General features: G+C 37.6%; 1 protein-coding gene across 2 annotated transcripts in view; it reads right to left on the bottom strand.

The window, feature by feature from the left end:
- Positions 1 to 23,176, bottom strand: part of tmem121.S (transmembrane protein 121 S homeolog) — a 169,496-nt gene that overhangs the window by 57,030 nt on the left and 89,290 nt on the right. Inside the window, exon 2 of one of the 2 annotated variants that reach the window (XM_041574386.1) lies at positions 21,872 to 21,989. The exons of the other annotated variant lie outside the window; for it this stretch is intronic. The gene's annotated coding sequence lies outside the window, so the exon portion shown is untranslated. The remainder of the gene's footprint in view (positions 1 to 21,871; positions 21,990 to 23,176) is intronic. 2 annotated transcript variants of the gene reach the window in all.

Here is a 23,176-nt window from a genome sequence, read left to right as displayed (position 1 = left end):
GAAATGACATAAGAATACAGGATGCAGGAATAGAAATTCAGGATCTCAGGAAGTAAAAACAAGAACAAGAACTAGAGGCTTAGCGATAGCAGAAAGGCAACAGGATATGGGAGAGGCAAGTAACGGACTGCAAGTGGTGTCTGGAGAATAGTATGCTGACCCTTCCCCTAGACCTTTTGGTCAAATCATACTTCTATGATATATTTATAAAAATGATGTATAACAATGTACAATACTCTAATGAGATTGCCAGGTTCTCCAGGAAACGTTTCCTTCAGGGTCACCATGGCAAAGCCCTTGTATAAGAGAATAATACTGGAACGCAGGGAATCCCAAACTCAGAACTAACTACATGGACCTGGTCTTGGCTCACTCTTCTGCCTTTAGCAGCCACCTTTGGCTTTGGGAGGAGCCCTTCGCTACTCGGATGCTGCCAGGTCTTAGTGTGAGAGGACCAAAGAGAGAGTTTTGAGCAGGCTAGGGAACTGAGCCTGTAGTAGTAGAACGAGAAACAAGAAGCATAGTCAATGGCTAGGCCAGGTCGGAAACAGTCAGGCATTGCGGTACAAAATCAGGAGATGAGAGAGAGTTGTCGGGGTCACAGGCCATGTCAAACACACCAAAATTGTGGTACAGAAAGAGGATCCAGGAGACTTGTCAGATAACAGGCAAAGATTAGGAGAGGTGGCTTAACTAGACAGAGTCAGGGACAGGCAGGGTCAAGAATAGGTTGAACAGACTTAGAAAACACAACCAGTAACTATAAAATAGACCGTACATTGGGCAAGGTGAAAAGGTACATGGCACCTTTAAACATTTTAATTTTGCACCAAACGCGATGACTTCAGACGCATAGCTCGTGTCAAACCCGGAAGCTGCGCAAGCACACATCATTCAAGGTACGGACACGAGAAGAGTGGGTGCTACGGGCGTCCCAATTGCACCCGCACTGGACCACTAGGTAATATTCTCACAGATACCTTGTAACTAACTGACTGAATGAAAAGGGTATGACTTTTTCCAAAGTTTAGAAGTGCTTAACACAATTAAGAACCCTGAATATGTATGTCTATGTATCTTTGTGGGGATTTGCTTAATATTGATCCAAACTTCTGTCATTTTTGGTTCCTTTTAGTCCTTCTCACCCTAACCAGGTTCGGCTTTCCATTTTGTTACTCTCCAAGTCCTTCCCCATCAGAAGCCATGTTCCAATATTTTGCACTGATGAGATCTAACAAGATAGAAACAGGCTGTCTGCAAGTTTGGATATATGGCTCTGAACCATTAGGCTGTATCAATGCTATAAACCAGCGGTTCTGGAAACATAGTTGGCCAAAAGGGACACAAAGGAGTGATTTGCATGTCTCCGCCCATGATGCCTTATGGGAGAATTAAAACTCTCCTTTTTGGTATCTAGGCAGTGCTGTGTGTATGGCATGAGACAAGTAAATACCTTCTGATTTCAGAAGGCTTCACTTTGCATGTAATTTACAGCGTAATTTACTAATCTCTGCAACAATTTATTCTGGCAAGAAAACGTGTTTCTTCCCAACATTTTCACTTAACCTTTCTAAAGAAAATAAGCCAGGCTAAAAAAGACTTTTTGGATATTTTCCAAAGCAATATTTTTAAAAGAATGCTACTGGTTTGTATTTTGATTTATACTATCTATGAGCAGACAAATCCTTTTAAGAGAAGAACTACATGTAGGAATAAATATTTTATCCTGAACTTGGCTTCAAAAACAACTTATTATAACATATTACGTCTACCCAAATGTCACCAAATAGGGCTTAACATGTATTTAGGTGAAAGCACAAAGGGAGGGTTTAATCATTGTGCCGCAAAAACAAGCACAGTCACTTAAAGGAGAAGGAAAGCTACAGAGGCATTTTATTGCCAATAGATTAGCTGCAATAGTGCAAGCTAGAATGCTATATTTATTCTGTAGAATGATTTACCATACCTACTGTAAGTATAAAGCTCTAGAAGCTCTCTGTTTGTTTAGGATAGCAGCTGCAGTATTAGCTTGGTGTGACATCACTTCCTGCCTGAGTCTCTCCCTGCTCAGATTACAGCAGAGAAGGGGGGGGAAGAGGAGCAAACTGAGAATGCTCACACCCGGGGCAAGGAGGTTTAAGATGAAAACAGGAAGTCTGATACAGAAGCCCATGAGTACACAATAGAAGGAAAGAAATGTGGTGTTTCTTTTGACAGAGGACTCAGAGCAGCATTACTTTACTGGTATATTTAGGTGGACCTTTCTGATAAAGCTTACTTAGTTTTAACCTTTCCTTCTACTTTAATGGTTTTAAGTGCTGCTCATGTGTGAAGTTCACATAAAGTCCATACACATTAGTTTGTCAGGTCAGTGGCTTATCTATTACTTTAACATGTTTGAGAAAGTTCTCATTTATCCAGGTCATGGTATATCTATAGAAATAAGTCAAATCAACTGGACTTGCTGTGTTTTTCTTGAAGACCATCCAACATCCAACTGGCTTTCTCAATTCAGAATAACTTGTACATAGGATCTTGCTTTGCTATATACATCCCCTGGAATGTTGCTCCAATCAGCAAAATCTGTTAATCATAATCCACAATGATGTCATTAAATTAGGTGTTGATTGTATTAGCAAGATTGGAGCTTTGATGTGTTATTAAACCTTCCAGGGAGAGGTTCCAAAACAGCATTGTATGTGGCAGACAATAGGGGGCACATTTACTTAACTCGAGTGAAGGAATAGAAGAAAAAAAAGTTAGAACTTCAAATGATTTTTTTTGCTACTTCGACTTCGAATCGGACGTTTCGAACAAAAAATCGTTCGAATATTCGATAATTGAAGTACTATCTCTTTAAGAAAAACTTCGACCCCCTAGTTCGCCACCTAAAACCTACCGAGTTGCTATGTTAACCTATGGGGAAGGTCCCCATAGGCTTTGTAACAATTTTTAGGTCGAAGAAAAATCGTTCGATCGATGGATTAAAATCCTTTGAATCGAACGATTCGAAGGTTTTAATCGTTCGATCGAACGATTTTTCGTTCGATCGTTCAATCAAACTATTTGCGGTAAATCCTTTGTCTCGAAGTCGAAGGATTAACATTCGACAGTCGAATATCGAGGGTTAATTAACCCTCGATATTCGACCCCATGTAAATCTGCCCCTAGATGTCCCGCACCCCCTGCCTCTATTCAAACTTGTTTTTTGTTTTTTTTTGGCAAAATGTTTTATTCAAAGAAATTATGATTTGTTCACAGCATTTATAATTTTTACTTAGGTAAACACTTTTTAAATCATTTTTGATAAGTAATTACTTATCTGATAAGTTTAAAGAGAACCTCCTTATTTATACAGTAGGTTCTAATTGTGTCCAAGATGGGGCTTAACTCAAAGCCCTAGAGCTGCAAAGTATATACCAATAGCGAAACAGCATGGCCATATGTTCATGAGCAAGGCCCTTAGACATTTTTAAACAGTAAAAATATTTTACTGTTCTAAACCTCTCCTAGTATCAAATTCCTCTAACTACTCCAATCTGCATTGAAGCTACAGTACTTTAATATGACTAAAACTCAAGCAGCTCTTCAGGCATAAGAGATTCCTTATTCATTTCCTGTTGAACCTTTAATGCAGAACTAGAGCAAGGCTATCAAACATCGTCAAATGGACTCAATAGCATCTGACTAATATAATTATTGGATAAAGTAGCATCCAAGAGCAATTTATTTACGGAAAAACTCCCATCTCAATTTATGTGTAGGTCAAGACACCAAAATGCATTCACTTAAACAGAAAAAACTCCCTATATAAACGTTATTTTTTGCAAACACATAATCCAGTATAAGCTTAGTGCAATTAATTTGCAAATCATTAAACACTTAAACTGCTCAGATAAACAGGAATAAAAAACAGCAAGTGGCTGGCCAAATATATAATTTAAGAATTCATTACTGAAACTATAAAGTTAATATACCAAACCATCATAGTTCTACAGATGAGCAAAAACGATTTAGAATATTTTGTAAAATGTATAACGGAAGCTATTTCAGATTTTGCCGATTGTTTCGCATAAAACTTGTTATGCATTGTTGGCCATTGAAAATACAGGAAATTGTCACATGCCATGAACAAGATTTCATTGATGGAATGGAAAACAAAACTCAACACTTATTAATTTAAAAAGTGTGACCATGGCCATTTAGAACCAGATCCTTAGCCTTAGATCTGTAGTTATCCAGTATTTACTCTTTTAGGATTCAGGTCAATAAGTAGTCATTGGAAAGCCTTTTCTTGGTAAGAAAGTTCCTACTTACATCATTCAGTTGCATGGGTCAGCATGGGCGAGGACTAATGCTCTTTCTTGCAACTTTTTGATGAAGTAGTAGGAAGAGTAAGTAATAATAATAGGCATGCACTCATCTGACAAAGGGAAGGCTATACCAGCGAAAGACTGAGCTTTATCGCACACCAGTTTGTGACTCAGTAAAACTGGTTAGACACCATAAATGTGGTGAGTGTTGTCCTGTTACTATTCAAGCTAATGCTACATGATCTGTCATGCTTGGCTAGAAATCCAGGGAGCAAGAACATCACTAAACTTTGGATAAGTGGAGTGCAGATGATTTTCTTTCATAAAAAAATGTTCTAGAAAAGTCCCTTGCTAACAGATCAATAATAGCATTATTACTTCTTTTTTCCCATATTACAAGAAATAAGCTCAAATGGAAGTTACTGTACCTTCTACAAGAGAGAATCCATACCTATTATGCAGAAAAACCACTTCCATCACACCACATGCATCTAAAACCCTAAATGATTTACATGAGGGTAAAATTTAAAGGGATACTGTCATGGGAAAAAAATTTTTTCAATATGAATCAGTTAATAGTGCTGCTTCAGCAGAATTCTGCACTGAAATCCATTTCTCAAAAGAGCAAACAGATTTTTTTTATATTCAATTTTGAAATCTGACATGGGGCTAGACATATTGTCAATTTCCAAGCTGCCCCCAAGTCATGTGACTTGTGTTCTGATAAACTTCAATCACTCTTTACTGCTGTACTGCAAGTTGGAGTGATGTCACCCCCCTCCCTTCCCCCCCCCAGCAGCCAAACAAAAGAACAATGGGAAGGTAACCAGATAGCAGCTCCCTAACACAAGATAACAGCTGCCTGGTAGATCTAAGAACAACACTCAATAGTAAAATCCCATGTCCCACTGAGACACATTCAGTTACATTGAGAAGAAAAAACAGCAGCCTGCCAGAAAGCATTTCTCTCCTAAAGTGCAGGCACAAGTCACATGACCAGGGGCAGCTGGGAAATTGACAAAATGTCTAGCACCATGTCAGATTTCAAAATTGAATATAAAAAAATCTGTGTGCTCTTTTGAGAAATGGATTTCAGTGCAGAATTCTGCTGGAGTAGCACTATTAACTGATGCGTTTTGAAAAAAAACATGTTTTCCGATGACAGGATCCCTTTAAACTCCTTGCTCAAAGAATGGAAAAAAGGCACATGTAACAAATAAGAGAAATGTATTTCAAACTAACTTTCTGCTCAAGATTTGCTTCATGTAAACATTTTTCTATGCATCTCAGCAGACCTGATAATTCCCTTTCCAAACACATTTATTTTGCTCACAATTCAGCATTGGCCTGATCAATGTTGGATTTACTTCATTGAAGATCAGTATCTGCCAATATGAGGCTGTTGTCTGATGCACTGTTACAGTTGTGTAGAAAGTATTTTGTGGAATTACAAGAAAGTTATATAGTAGTGTTTACATACATGAACTATACTCATTCCTCATCCCACTGTTGTTAAGTTGGAATTATATGAAGCACCCAGAAAGGTGAACTGTTCATAGACAACACATTAATGTTTTGATCTACTGGTCACCATTTCTAGATATACTGGTGGTTTATGATCTACCGTATATACTCGAGTATAAGCCGACCCGAGTATAAGCCGAGGTACCTTATTTTACCTAGGAAAACTGGGAAAACTTATTAACTCTAGTATAAGCCTAGACACAACTACAGCCCTGTCTCCCAGCAGCGCACATTCTGCCAAAGCGACCCCCCCAGCGATCAACTGGACTTCTTTGCAAAGCTGATGGTGACAGAGAATTGCCAAACGGATTACTGTGTGCATTGTCCCACTGTCCCACTACTAAAAGTGACTGCAATCTCAGCTACTCGGGTCGGGTACCGCTGGCCCTAGTATAAACCGAGGTAGATTTTTTCAGCACATTTTGGATGCTGAAAAACTCGGCTTATACTCGGCTATATACGGTACCTTATGGCCCCACTGTTACTGTGCAATATTATTTCCAGATACCCTTACACACCAGCATTTATGAGTTCTTTCTAAAACAACTCAACATTCAATGAATTTCAAATGTATTGGAATACTTTCTCATTGCAGTTACATTATGCATTTTCAGACAATATTCAATATAATAGAGTTATCCAATTCAAAGCTATGAAGAAAAATTTAATAGGCCAAAACTAGTTTCAGAGGCCACGTCTGGGTCTCTTCATTCATTTAATATGATTCAGGCATCTAATTTGTCTACTACAGTATGTAAATGATCCTGGCAATTTAAATTCACAGGACAGAGAATATTTCAGTCACAAGCCTTTTGGAATATTTGTTTTATTAGCCTGAATTACTTATTTTGGCCGACATACCATGCATTAATCAAAGTTGTAAAAGAAAAACACATTTACATTTGCTTAACACATTTCAGAAAGAAATTAATTGCTTTCCTGTGAACGCCATACCCACTGCAGATTGTTTAATTATTTATTTATACAATATAATTAAGCCACTAACAGTAGCTGTTTTTCATATATAAAGATTTCCAAGAAGGAGACAGGCCTCAAGGGCCATGCTAGCAGAATGGGATCACCCAAAGATGGACATTGGAGCAACAATTAAGGTGCTGAGTGTTTACACTGAGGGCAGGGATTATTAGTGTGTAGAGTGAGCATTGGGATGTGCGTTTGAATCCCAGTTTAGAAGAAGGTGTTGTCACCACTGGTGTCTAAGGGTAGACCTCCATTAATGGCATTTGTTGGATCGATGCACGTCACAAGTCAGATGGAAACACAGGCGTCAAGATTCTAATTGGACTGAATGAAAAGTCACAGGTAAAAACTACATTACATTTGACGCAACACGACTTTCGGATGTGAACGCAGAAAGCAGCGTCTTCATCCAACAGTCGGACTGTGTACTTGTTACCTTCCACTTTGATTTAGTCCAATTATATCTTGATGTGTGCGACTCCATCCGACTGTGCGTTTTGTCGTCGGGCGTCGATCAGACGAAAAATGCTTGTGGAGTTCTACCCTTAAAGACCAGCCAGCAGGTGTAGTGGCAACTTTTCATGGTGATTAGGATTACTTAGTAATAAGTACAGCTATGGGATCTATTATCCAGAAAGCTCAGAATTAAAGAAAGGTCATCTCCCACAAACTCCATTTTAATCAAATTTTAAAATATATTTTCTTTTTCTCTGTAATAACAAAACAGTACCTTGTACATGATCCCAACTAACAGAAAATGTTATATTTTTATTGAATTAAAATAATATCTTTTGGAAGCAAAACTATTTTATTGGGTTTACTTAATGTTTAATTTTTTTTTTTGTAGCCTTAAAGCATGGCAAGAAGTGAGGTCAAGACAGTGTATACAATTAGCGGGATAATGAGAGATATAGATTGTTTACCTGTGAGGCAACAAGGAAATTATCCCACCCTCCATTCTTTAAAATGGAGGTGGAAGGGTAGTGTATTGGAAGATTGGGTTTCATTGGCACATTTGTGCCCTAGCACTGTTGTGTAGACAAACTCCAATGTATTTGGTACAAGCAAATGCCCATTGACTCAAACACATTTGTCGCTAGAAAAAATCAGGAAGAAAAAAATGCCCATCGACTTCAATGAATTAAGCATGAAAAAAAATGAGGAGAAAAACCACCCGTTGACCCCAATGCATCTGGTGCAAGAAAAAACACAGAGAAAAAAAAATGTCAATAGACTCCAATGCATTAGGCAAAATTTTGATTTTTCACAACTTTTTCTACAGTTTTTTAAAAATTTTCAGCAAACCAAAAAACTGCAGTTTCTGTCATGTCTAATAGCAATGTAGGGGTTTATTTTTTTTAAAAGCCCCCTGTCAGCGCTATACTACCCGCACAGGGAGCTCCCTACTGGTGCGAGCAGCCATGTTGTGTCACTCGCATACGCATAATGCCAATGTGATGTTACTCGCATGCCATAACGAGCAATTAGTTGCACATTTCCATTATGAGAATGCGAGTGACTGGACATGGAGAATGTTACTCCTCTAAATAATGGTATGTAGTTTAGTATGGTTGTAACAGATACAGAAAGGCAAATGTGCTAAATCAGTTATTTTCTTCAGTGACTACAATAGAGGAGTCTGAGTTCCCAGACCCACCTCATAGCTGTACTGTTGGCTCTTCTCAGTCGAGTCAGTGGCTGACAGTGCCCCATAAATGACTGCAACATATTTTACATCAAGATAAATAGGCTCTTGAAAATCAGTATATGCCATAAGGGAGATGCCATGCAGGTAATTTTCGGTTATTGTGCATTGCTTATGGTTTCCACCAGTGAGTTATATTAATGCTGATGGGGAGGATACTTTGGATTTTGTTGCCTGTTGTAGCCCAGATTTACTGTGAGTGACAAAATGCCCATGGACCAGTACCCTTAAAGGACCTGTAACGTCAAAGTGTTAATGCAGTGTTGCCCTGCACTGGTAAAACTGGTGTGTTTGCTTAAGAAACACTACTATTGTTTATATAAATAAGCTGCTGTGTAGCAATGGGGGGAGCCATTCAAAGGAGAAAAGGCTCAGGTTACACAGCAGACAGCAGATCAGCTCTGTCTGTCTAATGGTGTTATCTATTATACATTAGTTAACCTGTGCCATATAGCCATTTTTCAATTTCCGCCATTGCTCCACAGCAGCTTGTTATAGTAGTGTTTCTGTAGCAAACAGATCAGTTTTACTAGTGCAGGGCAACACTACATGATATTTTCATTACTTTAAAACACTTTAATTTTTTGGTGTTACTGTTCCTTTAGAAAGCAGGAAGACAAATCTTCATAAGAATTACTGACAAGCTTAGAAGAGGTGATACTGGAATAGTGATGGGCGAATTTGCGCCGTTTCGCTTCGCCGAAAAATTTGGGAATTTCGCGCGAAATTCGCTAAACGGCGAAAAATTCGCGAAACGGCGCTGGTGTCTCGTTTTTGACGCCGGCGCCCGTTTTTGACGCCGGCGCCCGTTTTTTCGACGCCGGCGCCCGTTTTTGACGCCGGCGTCCGTTTTTTCGAAAAAAAAAAATTCGCGGGCGTTTCGCAAATTTATTCGCTGGGGGCGAATCGCGCAAATTCGCCGTGAATTCGCGCCTGCCGAATAAATTCGCCCATCACTATACTGGAATGTATCCTTGTATGGATTAAGGGAACCATATTTAGACAGACATATCTCCTGATATATATGACTTGCTCCCCTACTCCAGAAATCTCACCCTCTATTCATTCAGGAGTCCGAGTCAGATTTTGATTGACAGGTCCAACACATCCCGTGGGCTGCTCCTTTTGCCAAGAAGATGTATTAGAGCTCACTCTTTCAAAATAACAACAGATATCCTGTCTCTCTACATTCAGGATTTGTGCCAGAGTCCATTACTTTGTTAGATTTCTTCATGCTGGAGTCAGTTATTTGAGTTAACTCTTATACATCTGGTAGGAATAAGATTCAAGATTCAAGTGGATTGTATTGTCATTTCAGCCACATACAGTAAATTAAGTACATAGTAGAAACGAAATGATGTTCCTCCAGAACCCCCCGGTGAATAAAGCCCCCTGAAAGATATATTAGACCTACAGTAACTGTCAATCAAAATCTGACTCCATCAGAGATACTGTAGATGCTGAGAGGGAAGTGAAAATGAACTTATTATTTATTTATTATTACTTATTTCAGAAATGGTAGAATTTGGATGAATTGTATTTAGAACTTTTTTTTTATTTCCGTGGCATGGCTCATATTAAATTTTCATTTGTGTAATAATTCCTCCATAATGAAAATGTTTAGACAAATAAAGTGAATGCAAACCCTTCTTATTAGTGGAACATCTTTTTACATTATGTTAGGAATTTGGAAGAAATATTGGAAACAATAAGATCAGTACACTACAATTAATCCTTTTGCCAAAGCTTTATTTACTTTGTGTCACAATGTTTCCTATACAGATGGAAATGTGGAGGACAGTTAGCTCAAAACACAATCTGTCAAAGAAATAAAGTGGTAAGCAGCCCTTAATTGAAATGGTTTAGGTAGGATGCCAGAAGCAAACATCAATAAGAACAGCAAAACAATAATAAACCTAATTTAGAATAATTTAGAATAAATTAAGGAATAGATAACATATAAGCTGTCCCAAAAAGCTGTGGAAAAATTCTTGAAATGGCAAAAATTTGCAAAACTCATTGAAGTCAATGGGCATTTTGTGTGCAAAACCAATGGATATTTTCCCTATCTTTTTTCCCACAAAATACACTGACGTCAATTTGTGTTTTATTCTGCGTTTTTTCCCTGTTACTTTCTTCTTGTCCATGTTTTTGTGGCGAAACAAGGAATCTATGTCTGATGACATACATAAATAAGTTCCTCCTTCATTATTGTGCAGTCCCCTAAAGTTTGGCCTCTAAAAGGCCCTTAGTTGATGAAAAAGTAATACTACTCTTCCTGGGTCAAATCATGACCTTTGGAATTCTCCAATTTAGTCACAAGTAGCTGTGTTAATATATCAAGAGTGGAACCCCAGACCAGTGCATGATCTAGTGGTGAGTTATCTCCTCTTTTTCCTATTTTTTGTAACTATTTTGAAATTTTTTTTAGCAGTTTTGCTAATTTTTCGCCGAAGTGAAACAGGTCAGATTTGCTCATCACTACTAATGACTAAACTATAGAGAACTATGGCAGCCTGCTGTGATCAAAGCCAGTCGAATACCACCCACTGTTATCAAAAAGGGTGTAGACATGCTTTCAGAGGAAGTTGGAAATAGGCAAATATTTACAACAATTTCCATTTATATCAACAAAACTGGATTAGGAATAATGAGTGGCTGAACATGATGGAAATGTTTCTTAAAGCTCCTATACAATAAAAACAAAAGGAAAATAATAATATTGTTGATAAATAGGAAACCACCTTTGTATAACTAGGGATGAGGGAACCTTGCTTGTTACAGTTATATACAGTTATGTGGCTAAATTCACAGTTCCTCCAACGGCAAATACATTTTGTTACACCTAAAAAAGAACATGGCAATGATATTATTAGAATTTCTTCATGCACTTAAATTTGCCAACATTTTTGGACTGGGGAAAAACACTTTAGAAACACAGCAGGCACTGTGAACCCTTAAGCTACTGCCACCTGTGGAGATGGCAGAAGTTCCAGGGTTCCATATTCTTGGGCTTAATTGGGAACAGGAGGAAGGCGGAGATGTTGAGTGCAACTCAACAGACTGTGGCCAATTTAGCCATCCTGCAACTGCACATGGACATAAATGAATCCTATAGTGTAAACTGACAGAATAGTAACAATTACTATACTAACCAATTACTCATAACAATTAATTGAGTGAGTACATTTAGGGACTGTGTAGAGACTGTGTAGAGAGTGGCATTACATACAGGATATTGGTATGCAGTGAGCACTGCTTCCTACATAATTTAAATGATTAAACCCTAAAAACCCTAAAACGAAACATATTGAACCAGCCTTAGGGGGTTATTTATCAAAGTCCGGATTTATTTCAATATTTTCTGAAAAACAAACACTGTATTTTTGGGCTTATTAATTAATACGCTTTCCCGAAAAATTGTTTGCTGGAAAAAATCCGAAAGAATCTAGAAAAATCAGATTTTCATGATTTTTCCGGATTTTTTTTATCAGATTTTCACGATTTTTTCAGATTTTTTATCCGATTTTCAAGATTTTTTGGGGATTTTTCACCCTAAAAAACTTTGGAGTATTGCCAAAAACCTAACACAAAAAATCATTGGGACTTCTCCCATTGACTTATATGCAACCTCGACAGGTTTGAGATGCCGAGTTTTCAGATTCAGACTTTTCCATCCTCGGGGTTTAATAAATTCCAAAAAATTTGTCTGATTTTATTTAAAAAAAATTCACAAATTTTTCATGATTTTTGCATTCGGAGTTTAGTAAATAACCTCTACATGTTCAGCATCTCTATAGTATTAATAATCGAGGCAAGTTGTCACAGGAGTTTTGAGGGGGGGTCTGAGCAGCTGGTGAGAAGCAAAGCTTAGGGGTCATCACAAATCAACAAGCAGAAAATTGGCAGGAATTAAACCATTTTGAACATATGTTTTGACAACGACTGCTGATGGGAGAATGTAGGGGTTTGCTTACATAAAGCAAATAAAAAAAATAGAAAGCTAATTCCCATGTCTGATGTGCCCACTGCCTATTGATGCACCTATTGCAATTACCACCATATATATGTTAGTGTAGCTCTAGGGTTCACATGCAGCAATAAGTGCACTTGCCCAGTTTCAGCAGAAGAAGCAGGACCATGAATTCAATTGCAATTGTTGCAACACTGCAGTAGTGCAAGGAATGCATTAAGACACAATGACAATGGCATCAATAAAAGCAACGTTTGTGTCCGTTTCATTGTGAGTGAACTTGCGTCTGCATAAATTACCCCTCATGTTTATTTTTTAATTCAAAGAATAGGCAGAATATGATTTCAATATAAAACCTGCACTATTTATCGTGCTTATATTGAACAAAGGTGTTTATAAATGTAGACTGCCCCTTTAATGTAGTTCTCAAGGGCCACTATCAAGGTGATTGCTATTCTGTTTAAAACATCTTTTACCAAAGCTCAATTACTTAGTGGAAAAGCAGTAATGGCAAATGTCTGTAAGAACTAAGTAACAGTTTCTAGAAAAGCCATAGATAAACGACTGCTATTAGACCCAAGCGAGATGCTAACGGCAGAGCTACAAAACTGACCAATTCTCATGTGAATAACACAATGTCCGTTTCATAACACTTTGGCACAGGCTTAGCTTTCAAATCATTTTTTTAGTATATACCTGTATTATATAAATGGTTTCCAGTACTTCAAAGACTATTAAAGGTAAAATGTCTCTTTTTTCGACAAGCATGGATATGGTGCAAATTTCCGCATTTCACCACCTGCATTTTTTTCCGAAACTGCTGCAAAAATTCACCGGCAAAAAAATTTGCTGCGATAATAAAGTTGCTTGTGTAAAAATTGTCGCACATTAAAATAATTTTGACGCCCATTTACTTTAATGCATTTGGACAAAAAAGTTACACGCGTAAAAATAATTTTGACAACCATTGACTTTCGCCGATTTCTTGCTGTATCGCTAGATTTTTTTGGAGTTTCTCAAATTTTTCTGTAAATCTAAATGGGACAGATTTGCCCATCACTACACATAGATGCAGATTTATTTTTTGGATATTTTGACTAGGGAATAGTCCAAATTTGATTCGAATTTGAAAAAAAATTTGAAAATGTGAATATTGAAATTTATCATGTACTGTGTCTTTAAAAATTTGACTTTGACCATTCGCCATCTAAAATCTGCCATATTGCCAATGATTTTTTGATGTGCTCTGGGTTTCAGGCATTACCCTGAAGATTTTGGGTGAAAATATGAAAAAATTGTGAAAACTGGATGAAAAAGTCTGAAAAATTGTGAAAATCTGATTTTTTTCCCACAAAGCAAATTTTCGGGAAAATGTAATAATAAATAAGCGATTTTTAGTTCGAATCATTCGATTCGAAGTCATAGTAGTAGTCGAAGGTCGAAGTCGATTTTTTTCTTCTATTCCTTCACTCGAGCTAAGTAAATGGGCCCCCTAGTGTTCACTTATAGAGCACTGACTTTTGCAGAAGTCATTGCATACTGTATGTTCAATGTTCAAAAGCTATTTTAGATTTTTGAAAAAGTCGAATTTTTTAAATTTTATGGAATTGTATGTGATTTTGCACTGTGGTCAAGTTTTATTCAACAATTCAGTTGTTCTGCTTTGAATGTTTTTCACAAATACGGTAGTGATCAAGAAAAATCTTTTGAGGTTTAGGTTTATGTCAATAAGATAAGATAAGATTGCTTTATTTGTCAATACAGACCATATAAACAGTTATACAGCGTATCCAAATTACGTTTCACTCAGCCCCCCCCACTTGGTGCATTTACATAAAGAAAGAGCATTTGAGGATACATGTTAGGTAAGGTGACAGGTGCAGGGAACAGTTAGTGTTTCAATATTATCATGTTAATGGCTCTGATTGCTTGTGGGAAGAAGCTTTTGCAGTGTCTAGTAGTTTTAGTTTGAATGCTGTGGAATGTTCTTCCAGATGGTAAGAGAAGGAACAGAGAATGAGAAGGATGGATTATGTCCTTTGCTAAGATATAGCTCGTCATATGAGATGTTTCCGGTAGAGTTGGGAGATGGGTGGGAGAGGTTCTCCTATGATTCTTTCTGCAGTTTTCACAATTCGCTGCAGTAATTTTTGTTCTGCAGCAGTGCAGTTTCCAAACCATAGCGTGATGTAGCTGCAGAGCACACGCTCGATGGTGCCTCAATAGAATGTTGTGAGAATCAATGGGGGAAGACTGGCTTTCTTTAGCTTCCGTAGAAAGTGGAGGCGTTGTTGAGCTTTTTTGTGATAGAGTTTGTGTTAAGGGTCCAGGAGAGGTCATCTGCCATATGTACTCCTAGAAACTTCCCACTGTTGACTATCTCAACTGGGGAGCCATCGATGAACAGTGGTAGGTGAGCAGCAGAGTTCTGTCTAAAGTCAACAACCATTTCTTTAGTCTAATCAACATTTAGAGTCAGGTTGTTGAACTGGCACCAGTCTGCCAAAAGTCTGACTTCTTCTCTGTATGCAGACTCATCATTTTTCCTAATCAGGCCTACTACTGTTGTATCATCTGCAAACTTGATGATGTGATTTGCATTGTACTGGGCAGTGCAATCATGTGTCAGCAGGGTGTATAGAAGAGGGCTAAGCACACATCCTTGGGTATGCTCAGTTTTAGAACCCCAGAGGTGTGATCCCCTATTGAGATGTATTGGGGTCTATCAGTCAGAAAGTCTAGGATCCAGTTACAGAAGTTGCCTAGAAGTTCCAGCTTCTTTTCCAGTTGCTGCGGTATAACAGTGTTGAATGCTGAGCTGAAATCGATAAATATCATTCTGACATATAGGCATATATTGACTGCCGTGTTCCTGAATTTTATAATACTCTTTGTCAATAGCAGCTACTTAATATTATTTGAATGGGAAAAAAATGTTTATAGCAGATGTTGCTCCAGAACACACATTTTTTATTATTACTAATATGACTTTAATCAGATGATGAGGCTGGGTAATATGAAAAAAAGTCCGTAATTAATTTATACAATTTATATAAGCATCATTTTGGTAAAATGTATGACTTCCCCTATGGATATTTGTCAAGATTTAGAGCAAGGGGAATATTTTGGAACCATGGGAGTTGATGATTGCTGAGCCACAAACAGTTTAGAGGTCAAGGAAAGAGTGTCTTGAGTTGTATGATAATATACAGTAGGTGCTGAAACAGTGTGTATGAATAGTGATGGGCGAATTTGCGAAACCGAAGCAAAAATTTGCCGGCGTCAAAACAAATGGACACCGGCATCCGTTTTTTTGGACACCGGTGCATTTTCGCCAGCGAAAAAACTGACGCCGGCATCAAAAACAGATGCCGGCATCAAAAACGGATGCCAGCATCAAAAACGAGATGCCAGCGCTGTTTTGAGAATTTTTTGCAGTTTCGCGAATTTCACTGGAAATTCGCACATTTTTCCGCAAAGTGAAATTCGCCCATCACTATGTATGAAGCCTAGATAATGAAAATATAGATATATATCCTGATAAGCAAAAAAAGAAACAAAAAATAACTTTTGATTGGATGTTCTTAAGGGCAAAAACAGACAGGGCACTTTATGTGTTATGAAAAGATTTCATGTCCCTCTGTGGGAAAATACTTTCCCTATTTAAAAATATTGCTCTTCCTTTTCTCCACTACAGTTTCATCTGTATTCATAACCTATTCACTTGAAATGCTCAGCAGATGGAGCTAACTTACACACACTGCGTCATAGAACTTACACAAAGTGCACACAATGCTGCGTGCCACAACATATATTTAGATGAAAAAACGTAATAATAATTCACCACTTAACTGGGGTGGCATATGGAAACTGATGAGCCAGTTTGTCCCAGCTGTGTGTACTTGCAGTATCAATCACATTTTTTTCTTCATGTTCTTATAAGAAGGATCTCTATTTTCTTCTGAATATGACAGACAGTATGAAGAAAATCACTTTAAACAATAGATTAATGTGCTGAAAAAATTACAAAAAATCTGGGGCATTGTGTTTATGAGGCTTGGAAACTGACTTACCCTATGCAGTCTACAGAACTAGCAGAATCCTTCATCTGTTGTATTATTCATCCTTCTCTCTTGTACTGAATGCAGGGTATGGGAAAGTTTGGAGGCTTTGATGGATGCAAAACAAGCACCAGATTGTGGGAACAGAACAGCTAATTAGGATATGTCCTATATTTTCTTCTTCACCGAATGTCAATATCACTCCTCCGCACAACAGGATATCAACTCTAAATATAACACAAACTCTGAATGGAAACCACTATAATGTACTTGATGGGAATAGCATCAACCCTATAGCAATGCACTTGCTAATGTTTATGCATTAAAAAAGAAACACCAAATAAAGCATTTTTGTTCATATTTTAGCTCAGTAGTAATGTCATTTAGCATTTTAGGAAAGGATTTCGAATTCTGATATAAATGATATAAATATATATCGTATTCCACTTATCTGGTCAAACATCTCCAGGAAAACACATTCATACATTATGAATACATTTTAAAAATATTAAAATGTAAGTAAATCTGTTACGATTGGTATCCCAAACCCAGAACAAACCCCAAGGTCTCAGTCGAAGCTCACGCTTCCACTCTTAACAGTTTCAGGAGGAGCCCTCCGCTACTGGGGTACTGCAAGCAGTGTCGTAACTAGATGTTACTGGGCCCCACAGCAAATTAATTTTTATAGCCCCCAACATATCCAGCGGTTGTCCTGTATTACCAGTATATATATATATATATATATGAAATGCTCAGTAATTAGTCATTTTGTGGCCACTAAAGCAAATAAAGTTCTGTCTTGCATAAAAAGGGCATTAACTCAAGGGATGAAAATATAATTTTGCCTCTTTATAGGTCCCTGGTGAGGCCTCATCTGGAGTATGCAGTTCAGTTTTGGACTCCAGTCCTTAAGAGGGATATAAATGAGCTGGAGAGAGTGCAGAGACTAAGTGCAACTAAATTGGTTAGAGGGAGGGAAGACTTAAATTATGAGGGGAGACTGTCAAGGTTGGGGTTGTTTTGTCTAGAAAAAAGGTGATAGCAAGGGGACATGATTACACGTTACAAGTACATTAGAGGACATTATAGACAAATAACAGGAGACCTTTTTACCCATAAAGAGAATCACCGTACCAGAGGCCTCCCCTTCAGACTAGAAGAAAAGAACTTTCATTTGAAGCAACGTAGGGGGTTCATCACAGTCAGGACAGTGAGGTTGTGGAATGCACTGCCGGGTGATGTTGTGATGGCTGATTCAGTTAATGCCTTTAAGAGTGGCTTGGAGGATTTCTTGGACAGACATAATATCCATAATATAAAGTCTATAGTTAATGTATGAGTATATATTTATGTGAGTGTATGGAGGGGTCAGTGTGTGTGTGTGTGTGTATGGATGCTGGGTTTCATTTGGAGGGGTTGAAATTGATAGACTTTGGTTTTTTTTTCAACCCAATCTGAAACGCTGAGTGGTGGACTAACCGGGGTGGTAGGATATTTTACATCTTGCGATTCTAAGCAGTTTGAAGGAAGCTCCCTTGGATGCCACAAAGGGAGCTATAAAACTTGTTAGAGAGACTTTACATTGTATAAAGCAGGCCTGTACATTAAAACAAGGCATAAATAGAAAAAACTGTGAATACAAAAATAGACCATAAATATATACAACATATTAAATTACATGCAAAATAAAGTGTTCGGTGATCATAGACACAAGAGGGAGGAGGTCCCTGCCTTTCTTCCTGATTTGACCACCCATGTTCGAGACCAAATTGGGCTGATCCAATTGTTGGCCCAGGGCCACTGATCAGATCATACTATGGGCCTATTGAGATTCATTGGGTGAGAACTACATCAATGCACTTATGCAATTCTTGCCCCAACATGACTTTTAGACCTTTCTGATAAATATATGTTTTATTATCTTCCATATATTGGATCTGGTCCATTGACTAGATCATACCATGGGCCTATGGACACCCGTTGGGTAAGGACTGATGCAGTCCATGCCTAAGGGATTTTTTCAGACCTGTCAGATATCAGGTCGCCTCTAATAACGGCCAATAAGCTGCCTACTCAGTCTGTAGTTGCTGAATTGGTTGCTTTTATTGGCAGGTGTATGGCCACCTTTAGATGTTGAAGTCATTTTTTGAAAGCAAAAATAAAATAAAATGATGTTTTTTTAACCTGGATAACTATACATTTCTTAATAATTATTGTATCTTTTTTTTCCTACATTTCATCTATAAATAATATATGAAATCATTGTCCTTGAGCCTGTTATCTTCATCTAGAATCTGCTAGCCATATATAAAAGTAACATTTATTATACGTTTGCAGGCAACCAGTTTAATGACATTCTGCACAGCTAAATCCATTTTCCAAGATTCAGAGAAAAGATTCCAATGTTTTTGAAGCAATAGAAATATACAAACTATTATCCTACTTGAAACGTTTTTTTCTTTGAGACATGATGTGATTGCACTAAAAGTAGTGGCCATTCGGATGTAAAAAATAATGTGTGCCAGCGTGTTATCCATCCATCAAATGAGACATCAATTGCGTTTCTCCTCCTGCACTAGTTACACACTTTGGTTGTTGCTTTTTACTCCAGCCTTGGAGCAGAAATGTGACACTTCCCATGATGTCTCAATTTCAAGATATTTTTCATGGAGTTTTTCATTTTCATGGATCCTAATGTAATCCTCTTTAGTGTTGGAATGAGATGTCTTGTGAAAGCAAACGGGCATAATATATCATTTGTGAAATTAAGTTACCCACAGATCACTGAACAGATGATTGCAAGCAGCAACAATATACAAACATGGCTTTTCATAGAAACATGAGTATATCTGTCCTAAGACATCAGCAGATGCTTTTTGACCCAAATTCACTAAGCGCCGAAACGCGTAACACTAGCGTCAATTTTATAGCGTTGGGCATTTTCGTTACTTCGCAAATTCACTAACGAACGCTGGCGTAAATTCGCTAGTGTTACTTTGCACCCTTACGCCTGGCGAATTTTTGCTACGGACGTAACTACGCAAATTCACTAACGCGTGCAGTGTACTGAACGCTACCTTTTACGCTAGACTTCCTTCGCCACCTCAGACCAGGCGAAGCGCAATAGAGTAGATAGGGATTGCTTCAAAAAAGGTCAAATTTTTCTAAGTCCCAAAAAACGCTGGCGTTTTTTCTATATTATGGGTGATAGGCTGAAAAAGATCGAAAAATTTTTTGGGGCTCCCCTCCTTCCCCCCTACATTTCCTAACTCATGGCAACTTAACTATACAGTGGGCACATGTGTAGGGCAAAAAAAAAATTAAATTTGATGTTTTGAAGGTTTCCCAGGCATTTGTAGTGATTCTACGTATTCCTCCATTGAAATTTGAATTTGGCGCCGTATGCAAATTAACCATCACTAGCGTAACTTCGCTTCGCGAATCAACGCTAGCACAACTTCGCAACCTTACGCTACCCCTGTGCGCAACTTCCGATTTTAGTGAATTTGCGGAGCGCTGGCGAAGTGTGGCGAAGTGCGGCGAAGTTGCGCCTGGCGCAGCTACGAATCTTAGTGAATTTGCCCCTTTGTCTTAAGCAACCTACATGTATTACAGAAAAAGTTGTATATTCTGTTATATGTAAACAAAGTTTGACAAGTCAAGTTCAATTAAGCTGCTTTTTTTAAGTTTTTCCCACTCCTAATGAATTAAAGTCAATCTGCATTTTTTTCAAGTTTCTCATCACAAAATTTTTTAGTGTTTTTTTTTTCAGAAAAAAATTGTCGATGGTGAAACATGTTGGGGTTATTTATTACAGTCCGATTTATTCTGGTTGGAGTTTTGAAGGGGCCTGATGGTGTTAAAAGGCTGAATAATAAAGTACTCCAACTGCTGAATTCATGTAGAAGTCAATGGCAGATGTCCCGTTGACATTTTGAAGATATCCTGATCTGTACTGGGTTTCATTCAATTATCTAAATATTTTGTGGCTTTCGGGCGTCAAGTCTGAAAAAGTTTCAGTTTTCAGAACAAATCCAACAATTTTTTATGATTTTATCGAGTCTTTTCCTGCACAATATTCTCTGCACAATTTTTGTGAAAATGTATTGACACATGGGGGGGGGAGTCAGCTTGGATTTGGTCGAAGGGGTTTTCAGAAAATAGTAAGAAATTTCAGATTTTGATAAATAACCCCCTCTAATGTCACCATAAATCTATGTCTGCCAAAAAAAATAATGTATTACTAATCAGCATCACATCCCTACTTATATGGAACTATCAAAACTAAAAACATTAGAACAACTGAAAATTTAGAAATGCATCCAAAAAAATCAAGCACAGCTCAGTGTGGCTCCCACAACTACACTCTATTATTCACAAATGTTATTCTTTTTCAACAATTAAACACATGATTGCTTCTTGAAAGAAAATATTAGGAAATAGAATAATGATCAGGTTCTCCATTAGCAATAGCTTACTCTTCTGCCAAAATGTATTCAATAATTAAGCATAAGTTCAAATAAGAACTTTGGCCCCCTTTATCTGTGCTAGATAGCTAGATTGATAGAATTATTATAAAATTAAAAAATATAAACTTTTTAGCCATATTTCATCCTTGATAAATGTTGTGGGGCTTTTCCCATTCTTTTCTATTTGGAAGTATTTATCATTGTTATCCCCTGAAGTTTCTTGAACATAATATCAGCTGAGAAGTATATCTATAGAAATAAGTCAAATCAACTGGACTCGCTGTATTTTTATTTTCTCTTGAAGAGAATAAGTCCAGTTGATTTGACTTATTACTATAGATATACCATGACCTGGATGATTGAGTACAGTATGCGGAGAGAGAGATATTTTTATTCTGACAAATAAGGATGTGCCCGTTGATTTTTTAATTGAAAAAAAAAAATACGCTCTTTTGTTTAAAACATGAAATTTTGCATTTTTGACCTCTGATAAATCTGCCAATTAGTTTCAACACAATAACTCAAAGGTGTATAAATAGTGCATATCATTTTGTTTTGGTCTGGGGTACTGGAGACTCCTTAAGTACCTGCAAGGGATGGCAACTTTTATACAGATTTCTATAATCTATAATAGTCCAAGTCATATTCGTTTTTAAGGTGTTGTAGGAACGGACATGTACATTTGTGCCAAAAGGCAGACATTCATCCTGGCTGAAATAAAATATCACCACTCTATTTAGTAGTGTTGCTGGCCGGGCTGACAGACAAAGTTTGATGGAGCCATAGAAATTGAGAAGGATTGAGCACTTAGAGAGCATGACAGTTAGAATGAATAAGTCACTTACTGCTTCCTAAGATCCCCCTGTACAACATGCAGTGGAACATAAAAATCCTTCCAATATGTGTTTCCGTGAATAAGCAAGGTTTCCTAGGAGAATAAGGAAGGCCTATCTCATTTCAGCCCTGAAAAACAGACAAATAAGAAGGGTTTAATGATCATGTGAAAGCATTACATGATCTCACTGAACAATGTCTGTGACCTACTGTATATTCATTTTTTATCTGCCTGAGCATGTAATTAAAATTGATTGGGTGATTTTTACAGTTTTGCTGTGCCAATTTAAATAGTCTAGCAAACATGGCAGGTTAACAGCTCATATGCCTGCTAAATACATCCTTCACATATAATTAAACCCTGCCATGCCTACAACCTAGGTATCCATTTCTATAAAAAAATAAGCTGGCTATTTCTTTCTCCTTACATGAAACTTTGAAAATAAAAGAATTTCAGAAAATTATCTTATCTGTCCCCCAGACACAAAAAGCTGTATAGTAAAAGTCCTTTTCAAATTAAACATCAAATCCAATTTCAACTTTTTATTAAAGCATTCATAGCTGTTGTACGCTCATCTAAAAATCTCAGCTGTCAATCAAATATTGTCTGCCCCTCCTCTGTGCCTTAGGCATAGAGGCGGGGCAGACAATTACTTTCACTTTTCCATTCCATTCATGTCACTGCTCTCCACACATTCACCCATTCTCTTCACTGTTTAATTGTGTAGCCAGGACATGGGGATGGACATTGGGTCCCCCATTCTGTTGCACAAACAAGATTCTGAGATGATGCAAGGCTTTCCTTAATAACAGTGTCCACAAAATGGCTCCTGCCTGCTTGTTATAATTATGAATTCCCAGACCGAAGGAAACAAGATTTAAATAATTTATATAGTGTAATTAAAGATCATTTTGCATGAATAATGTTATAAAATAGGATTTTGAATAATTTTTTGGGGTGACTGCTCCCTTTAAAAATGAAATAACATACTTCACTGGTATAGTATAATTAGCCAGGTTTTAAGCTGGCCATAAACGCAATGATCCGATCGTACGAATTGTGGATTTGTACGATTTTTGGACCGTGTGTGGAGAGTAGGGATGTAGCGAACCGCCGTTTTGGTGTTCGCGAACGCCGTTCGCGAACACCGGCAAAAAATGCGAACGGTTCGCGAACCGTTCGCGAGCTTCGAACACCCGCAAAATCGTTCGATTCGAACGTTCGAAGGATTTTTCGTTCGATTCGAACGTTTGAAGGATTTTCATCGTTCGATCGAAGGATTTTCATTCGAATCGAACGGTCGAGGGATTTTAAT

This window comes from Xenopus laevis, chromosome 8S, assembly GCF_017654675.1.
Source record: "Xenopus laevis strain J_2021 chromosome 8S, Xenopus_laevis_v10.1, whole genome shotgun sequence".
Classification (NCBI taxonomy): domain Eukaryota; kingdom Metazoa; phylum Chordata; class Amphibia; order Anura; family Pipidae; genus Xenopus; species Xenopus laevis.
This window is presented reverse-complemented; position numbering and strand designations above follow the sequence as displayed.